Source organism: Bison bison, unplaced genomic scaffold, assembly GCF_000754665.1.
Source record: "Bison bison bison isolate TAMUID 2011002044 unplaced genomic scaffold, Bison_UMD1.0 scf7180017864317, whole genome shotgun sequence".
NCBI classification, from domain to species: domain Eukaryota; kingdom Metazoa; phylum Chordata; class Mammalia; order Artiodactyla; family Bovidae; genus Bison; species Bison bison.
In genome coordinates, this window is record NW_011494889.1 from 9,973,862 (window position 1) to 9,982,890 (window position 9,029).

Consider the following 9,029-nt stretch of genomic DNA (forward strand, 5'->3'; position numbering starts at 1 on the left):
CCCGGCTCGCGCTGGGTCTGCCTCGGCCTTTGGCTTTGCAGGGCTGGGGTCTGGGCCTCTCTGGACTCGAGGCTTTTATCTGGAAAGGAAATCTTGTTTTATCGTTTCTCTCGGTTCACTGTGTTGTGTGCTCACACACGCACACACGCACGCACACACACATTCCCTCTCTAAATACACACACACATACACAAATACCTTTAAAAATCAAACACCACTTGGTTCTGAGTTGTGCACTTCTACCATAGGCGACCCAAAATTTCAAAAGGGAAATGAATGGAATGCCACCCCTACAGCAGGGGCAGCACAGGAAAGGATTCTCCAAAGTGAAGGAGGGAAATGCTGTTCTGTGAAAAGGCAACTGTCACCGATAACAGAAACTAAAACCCCAGTTGTTTTAGAACTTGCTTCCCTCTTGCCATTATTCTCCCTTAAGAATCCACACGAGTGCACACTTTAGACACACTGATACATCTGCTGAGGCGTGCACGTCCCCCATCACAACACACACAGACAGTGCACGCAGACAGACCAGGGTGCACATCCATGCGCGTGCACATCCATGCGCGCGCACACGCACACCACGCATGCTCCCCATCGCCCCACCCCACCCCGCCGGCCCTCCTTTGCTCCCCAGGCTGTAAGGGTTCCTGGAGACAGTCCCTCTTAGCCACCTACCATGAGGAATTTACACACAGCCCTCCCCCATCAGACACACAAGCACCCATCTCAGTTTAAGCTCACATCTCCCCCACATCCTCTCATCCTGCTGCCTCGATAGATGTTTATTGAGATAATATGGTCTAGCCTCCCTTATCCCCTCAAAGACTCAAGATAACAAGGAGACAGGAACTCAATGGAGTGAAAAATACAGTGAAAACCACTGCTATGTGAGTAGGGTGATTCACAGGTTCCAGCCACTGTTTCTGCCTAAACGCAGAAGTCTCACATCTCTGAATTTTTTCCTAGCCCTTACCTCTGTCTCCTCACCAGCCAAGCATCCATGCAGACTTGGAATGATTTGCTATGACTACCTGCTATCATCCAGGTCTTATTTCTCCATGTAGTCACCAGGCAGGTACCCTGATTGCAGATACTTTCAAAGACTATTGGGAAAATAAAGAAAAATAAATGCGAGATTACAAGTCAGGATGTCAAGTGCCATGATGAAGCACAGAAATGTTGTAGTGCGGGTGGAGGATCCAAAAAAAACCTTTTAGGAAATCTAATGTCCAGTGACCAAAGGGCCACTCCTCAGGCTGAGGAGTGAGGAGGGGGCATGGGCTGGATGACACTTGGGGCAGTGTGAGGAGGGAACACGGTCCAAATTCTGTAACAAGCTGACCAGGGCAAGTGCTGGGGTTTGAGGACTAATGGCTGGAAGACTGGGGGCTTATCATGGGCCATCAAGGGTCTCAAGCAGTTTAAAAATCCAATTTGAACTTATACTTGAGTTTAGAAATACTTGAAAGAATATGGCGATCATTTTTTGCTAAGTCTTTTCAGTCGTGTCTGACTCTTTGCAACCCCATGGACTGTAGCCCACTAGGCTCCTCTGTCCTTGGGATTCTCCAGGCAAGAATACTGGAGTGGGTTGCCATGCCCTTCTCCAGGGGATCTTCCTGACCCAGAGATTGAACCCAGGTCTCCTGTAGCTGCTGCATTGCAGGTAGATTCTTTACAGCTGAGCCACCAGGGAAGCCCTATGGTGATCATAGGCCCTCAATATTTTAAGACAGATTCTATTGAAAACAAAAACAAAACTTTATTCTGATCAAAGTCTAGACTGGTTCAGCCCTAGAATCCTTGTTTTTATTCTCTATGAAGGGATTATGTGAAGGGGAAAATCTCTAAAATATAACTCATTAATTGTAGTGATTACCTCTGAAGAGTGGGGTAAGTGGGTGAGGTGAGAAGGGGAGAGAGCTTTTCACTTTATGTCATTTGTATGTAAATCTGCTTAAAAAGAGAGCGCAATCATAAAACATTTTTGCATTTAAGGAAAAGTCAGCGAAAGATTAAAATCAGTGCATTGAGAGGCAACGACTTGCCCCAAAGTGACTATCAGGCACAAGTAAAGCTGGAAATGGCATTTAAGGTTCTTCATGTTGAAAAGAGTTTTGAAGTCAGCACTGGGCTGCAGGGCAGGGCTGACTCCTATTCCAGGAGGATCTTTGTTCCAGGGTTAGTTAAATGATTCAGCGCTCCTGTGTGGTGGTGAGGTGAGGGAGCAGCCAGTTTGAGGAGCTTTTTGTGTGCAGATGGGAGTGTTTGTATGCATGCCTGTAGGTATGTGATAGGTACTGTTTCATGACACTTTAATCTTCCATCTCCGGCATCTACAGAGAAATCAGATTGTTTTCAAAATAAAGTGATACCCTCATCAAAACCACCCACCACTGGGCTGAAAAACAGAACTGGACTAAAATGCACCAAAGCCCAATCTCAGGCTTGATCTAAACCCTGCAGTCTGGAATGAGTTTGGGGTGGGGGCTGGCGACTGGAAGGATGTCACCTCGGTTGAGGGTTTGGGGGACAGAGTCCCCAAGCGAGTACAAGAGAGGGTTTCTCTCCCAGCTGCCGGTCTTAGAAACAGGACTATGAATTTAACACGTGCCAGAAGTTTTTGTTGTTGTTTATTTGCTAAATCTCTTGCGACCCCATGGACTGCAGCCTGCCAGGCTCCTCTGTCCATGGGTTTTCTTGGCAAGAATACTAGAATGCATTACTGTTCCCTTCGGGGACTTCCTCTGTGGCCAAATGGTTAAGACTCCCAGTGCAGGGGGCAGAGTTTGAACCCTAGTTGGGGAAGTTAAGAGTTCATATGCCAGGCAGCCAGAGAATACTGGAGTAGGTTGCCATTTCCTTCTCCAGGGCATCTTCCCGACCTAGGGATTGAACCCACATCTCCAGCCTTGGCAGGTGGATTCTTTAGCACTGAGCCCCCAGGGAAGCCCTCCAGAAGTTTACCAAGTGCCTTATAAATAGTTTCTTATCTACATCTAACAGGCACTTCTGGAGTAGGAGTGATTAAACCCTCATTTTATAGATGGGGAAAAATGAGGCCCATAGAAATGAGGGCAATTCCCAAGGTCATTTTTGATTCTGAGATTATCTAAGGAGGTAGGGAGAGGACGCTTAGCTCAGAGCTGTGGGCTCAATGGGGCCTTCTTCCTAAGGCATGAATCTTCGTTGGTCCATTAATGTTCCCTTAGTCTGACCCATATCTGGCTTCCTCCAGAGGTCATCAGTGTCAACCCAGAAGGCCAGGGAGATTTACTCTGGCCAGTGACTTTTGACAATCTAGTCAGATCGGGGCGAGGGCTCATTTCAAACTCCCCATCCCCCAGCCTAAACACAGTCCCACCCTCCATAATGGAGCATGACTGTAGTAAAATGAGGCTTTTGATCAAGCTTTCTCACATCACTCTCAAGACAAACAATGTCTCTGAAACCCCCAGCTGCTTTTATTTTTCTTATATCTAAGGTTTCACCTTAGAATTGTTACCCAGCTTCATTTAAAAATGCCCTTAATTAAGGGAAAAAAACAGGACATTTCATTATTGTAACTCACAAAACATACCCGTAGTAATGAAAAAGAAGCTTCAAAGTTATAAAAAGAACCTCTGTAAATTTATAAAACGGGTTTCTACCTTACCTTCTAACCCATCAGGCATCCCCCACCTATCACAATGATTTTCCAACCTTTTCTTCAGCACAGTTAGTTAAGATTGTAAGTAAACATTAATTAAAATACAAATAAAAGTATATAAGACAGTGGCCAGTCCTTCACCAGCACGGTTGGTGGGTATATTTGTGTTTCAACACAAGACTTTTCTAAGATATGATTCATTATTTATAGGATTTTTAGGAAAAAAGCTAATTTTAGAAATTATTTACATGCATATATATTTAAAAAATTTCCCCATCCATGGTAGAAAGATGGATAAGGTTGGAGCTAAGTCCAATACTTCGGCCCCTTGGTCTCCTCCCTACCTCGTTACAAAAGGATCTGGTACGCTACAATTTCAGACAAGGGTTTCTCTCCTTACACAAAGGCTTAACCATGTTAACTAGTTAATGTAAAGCTTGATTAAACTTGCAAAGATAATCCCTAAAATGCTGGGAGAAGGGCCCTTGAAGTGCCTGGAGGTGGCAGGGAGAGGGCGGGCTGGTAATGAGGCAAGGTTGTGGCTCCAACCTCATTTTCACTTCGCTGTTTCAAAAGTGACTTACAGCAGCGGTTCAGCAAAATACATTGAGAAAAATGCAAAGCTGCCTCCCTCACCTCCTGGAGGATTTGAGTCACCACAGATGAGCCTTTAAATGTAATAAGAAGCATCGTAATTATCCTGCCACAGGGGTAAGAAAATCCCGGCAGATCCCATTTTATAGAACTTTGCTTTTCTTTCAAGCCCCCAGCCCAGGAGGAGAGGCAGCTACATTCAAGACTAAATGTTTATGGCTTAGGCTGCTTCAACAGCATGAACGTTTACTTCTGAGGTAGTCCTGTTGTTCTGTGTGTGATTTCAATATGCTTTTTCTAAATATTTTGACAGCCAGGCGAGCTTTGAGGTACTTGTCCTCTTTTAGGGACCACAGGGCCGTGACGGGGTGTGGGGTGGGGGATGGGTGAGGTCTCTGACTTATCCCTAATAGCACCTCTTCGTCATCCACAGCCCTGGGGGTCCTTGTTGAGACCCTCATCTCTCGCCAAGTTCCCACGGAGAAGGAGGGCTTGCCAAAAGGACTGGCCCGCCCAAGGCAAGAAGCTTCCTACTGAACTGCACTGAAGTGCCCTTCTCATTTCTCCCAAAGTCTTGGCATTCTTGAAGGAGAAACAGGCTGAAATAAACTCATATATAGAAATGGAATTAGTTACAGTTGGTCAAAAGCTTTTAAGGGATCTCTTGGTTATCCTCCGGATAACTTTACGACGTCAGAGGCCTTTTCCAATCTAACCTGTGCTCTACCTGCTCCCTTCCTGTTTCTCTCTCACTCTCTGCTGTCCACCTTCTATTGAGGGAACTCCTCAGACATCTCTACACATCGCCTACTCTGTCTCATCATTATAGTTTCTGTCTACTCTCTCTCTTTTGCAAGATCATTTGCAGCCTTCTAGATTCTGCTGAAGCATGGCCTCCTCCATTCTCGATTCTGAATCTCCTGTGCCATCAAGGAGCTCTTCCTTGAAGGCTGCGGATTACCAGATGGTAATCCGTTCTAGGCATTCTAGGCATTTGTCTGTCTTGACTACTAGTCTCAAGCTCTTTGTGGGAGTTCATCTCTCTCATTCTGGTACCTAGGAGTCAGACGCAATGGAGCGACTTCACTTTCACTTTTCACTTTCATGCACTGGAGAAGGAAATGGCAACCCACTCCAGTGTTCTTGCCTGGAGAATCCCAGGGATGGGGGAGCCTGGTGGGCTGCCGTCTATGGGGTCGCACAGAGTCGGACACGACTGAAGCGACTTAGCAGCAGCAGCAGCAGCTTTGTGTTTGGCGTACCTACGTAGATGACTACGGTGAATGAATGACTTCCTGAACTTGTGAATTGCTTCTGGGGACAAAAAGCAATTCAGACGGATCCTGGTAGTGCGTAGATGGAGACTGTGGTGGGGAAAACTGTGCCCATCTCTGAATGAATGCAGCAAATCCAGACTGCAGTGGCTTATGTTTGATCTTCTTTATTTATTTGGTCATGCTGCTTGGCTTGCAGGCTCGTAGCTCCCCAGCCAGGGACTGAACCCAGGCCTGGCAGTGAAAGCGCTGAGCTCTAACCACTGGACAGCTAGGGAATTCCCTGGTGGATCTTTTCTTATAGACTAGGCCCCTCGTAGATATCTAGAAAATAAAAAGACCAACTTGTCCAAAATAGATGCCTTATTATTTAACTGGTACACACCAAGAACTTGCCTGTGCTGAACTGGAGACAGCCTGGTTGTTGTACCAACACCTTCAGCAGCCTGAATCCTCACAAATTAGCAGCTCAGTATCTTGAGTTCTGCTGTCTTTGGCAGCACAAGCGAGCCTGGGCCAGGCAGAGGGTGGGGCGAGATTGGCTCCGTCCCAGGAAGCTGCAGCTTGGGCTGGGGGTCGGGAGTAGCTGAGTGATCCCAGCTCTTTCTGGGGAGGCACAGCTGCTATGACATGTCAGGCTGAACTCAGCCCATGCCCTTGGAAGGGAAGATGGTGGAGTCTTCCACCTGCCACCCTTGAGACCCTAGCATCTAGTGCTTCTGGGAACTCTTTTCTCTCCTTTCTGCCCCTACTGCTCCCAGTCCATGCTGTCTTCTTGCAGAGGTAGATTCAGAAGAGTTTCCAAAAGGGCAGAAGAGCACTAATCTCTCTGAAGAGTAGGCTCCCCTTGTATCTGATTCTCCTTTGCGTAGCCAAAGAGCTTTGCACAACATCTGGCTCAGTCAACACTCACTGCGGGTGTGGCTGGATCAATGGCTAGGTTCACTGTCAACACCAAAGAGGTGCAATTCCCAAAACATCTTTTAGGTCCTCGAAGCTGTCACTCCATAGCCCCAACTGTCCAGATAACCTGGTCAGAGGCAGCCTGCCGGGTATTCTTTCCCAGCCTGAATGACACAGCCCGCTGCACAAGTTTCTCAGGGGCAGCTCAGCATCACTCGGGTTCTGTCCACCTGGCACGCAGGGCAACGCTTTGAAGAAGAAATGGATTAAGGTATTGGATTACAGTTTCTGCAGCCAGGCTCAGGGACTGAGCTGAATGTCCTCCCCCGAGTAGGGTGACTTGGCAGAACAGTTCAGGCGTCCCTCTCCTCCTTCCTCACTTTCCTCCAGTTGCCGCCGCTCTCTGGATGGGGTGAGGAGGGGGAGACGGGGGACCCTCATTCTCATAACTTCAATCGCCAGTTTCTTAAAGGGCGAATCTTGGGCTTCTGCAGATGGTCTGTCCTGCCTCATGGCAGCATGAAGATGTGGGCAAGAAGAGTCAGTGGGTGATCTGTGTGCGTGCCAGCGGGGCAGAGGCCCAGCTTGGCAAGAATATTGATGGCAACCTCTTTCTCTTCTGCTTTCTTACCGGAAGAGTTCTTGCTGTGTGCCTGGTACATTGCATTATATTTGTCATGTCATGTAGCCCTCAAAACATCTCAGTGTATAAGCAAGGACACTAAGAGTCAGGGAAGTCAAGAGACTTGACCAAGGTCACCCAGATAGAAAGTGGCAGAGCTGTGGTTTAACTCTGCCCAATTCCAAACTTGTGGTCTGTTCTTGATTACCCCTTTTTGCTTCGTCTCGGATTCTGCTTCTTGTGTTCCTTACACAACTAATAAATATGGAAAGTGGTGGTGAGGAGAGACACAAAAATGGAATTCAAGGTGACTTACAAAATAGTAGTATAAATTATTAATGGATTCAAACATATGTGGTAAAGCTTATAATGGGAATTTATACATACCAACTTGGAGACAGTGGTTATCTTTGGGGAGAGGGAAGAAAAAGTAATCTGCTTGGTGGGTATTTACACGCATTTTTATTTTTTAGAAAGAGGATGAGAGTTACCAAAGCAAACACAAAACAGAAACAAATCTTTGGTGTCCCAGACCACAGTAAGATATCACTTCGTACTCATTAGGATGGCCATTAAATGCATATACACATAATGAAAAGAAGTGCTGACATGGATATGGAGAAACTGGAACCCTTGTGTACTGCTCGTGGGACTGTAGAATGATGGAAGTGCTATAGAAAGCAGTATGGAAGTTCCTTAAAAAATTAAAAATAGAATCACCATAAGATTCAGCCATTTCATCTCTGAGTATATATCCCGAAGAACCGAAAGCAGGGCCTGCCACTCACATACAGCCATGTTCGCAGCAGCATTACCGACAAGGGTCGGACACGACTGAAGTGACGCAGCAGCAGCAGCAGCAGGGATAATCCAAGTGTTGGTCATCAACAGAAGAATAGATAAGCAAAGTGTGGTGGATACATACAATGAAATATTACTCGGCCTTTAAAAGGAAGAAAATTCTGACATATGCTCTAGTGTGGATAAACCTTGAGGACACTATGCTGCATGAAACAAGTTCTATCACAGAAGGACAAATACTGCCTAATTCCACTTACACGTGGTACCTGGAGTAATCAAGGTCATAGAGGCCAAGTAGAATGGTGGTTGTCAAGAGAGAGAGGGAGGAGAAAGAGGGAGTCAAAGTTTAGTGGCTACAGAGTTTCAGTCTGGGGAGAGGAAAAGAGTTCTGGAGACAGATGATGGTGAAGGTGGAACACAGTGGCGATGTACCTAATGCCACTTACAAATGGCTAAGACGATGAATTCCACATGATGAGCATCTGATCACACATGTACACACTTCCGTGACTTCCAGCAAGGAGGGCGTGGCACTTCTTCACACACAGCTCCCTGTCCCGTGCCCCGCTTCTCTGGCTCGGTCCCATCAGGGGTCACTGGACGCCGGGTGGAGGGGAGACTCCCCTCCCCTGGGCACCCCGGGAGGGGCCTTCCTGACTCAGGTAAGCAGGCAGCTCCCGGCACTCAGGCTCAGAGGAAGTTCATCCGAAAATAAAAGCCATCCTTCAGGAGTCTGTATGGATTGAAAGGCTCTGGAGGCCCACTGCAGCCAGCCCCCTGGGCATAGTAAGAGCCCTGTCAGCCACGGCAAAGCTGCCCGACCTCAAAATCCCAAATTAGCACCTGGCCCTTCGATAGGGCAACTTTGGTTTACAGTTTAAGTGAAACCTTGACAGTCCTGCTGCCTTGAGGGGAGGCCTTGGGCGGCTTTCATAGGATGTTCTTTCTTCGGAGGAATGCGATGGTGTGTACAGAGTGGTGTCTGCAGGCAGTTCCTACAACTGCAATTAGGGCCTTTCAATGGAGGCGTCAGCCACATTCAAAGGCCGAACGTCTCACCCATGAAATTCATAATGGGATGAAAGTTCCATTCTGGGACTGACAACTTCAAATGGAATTCGGTGTAATCGTTTATTTATTTACGGAGTTGCGGGAGTGGGGGATGGGGGCTATGTACGCCCCC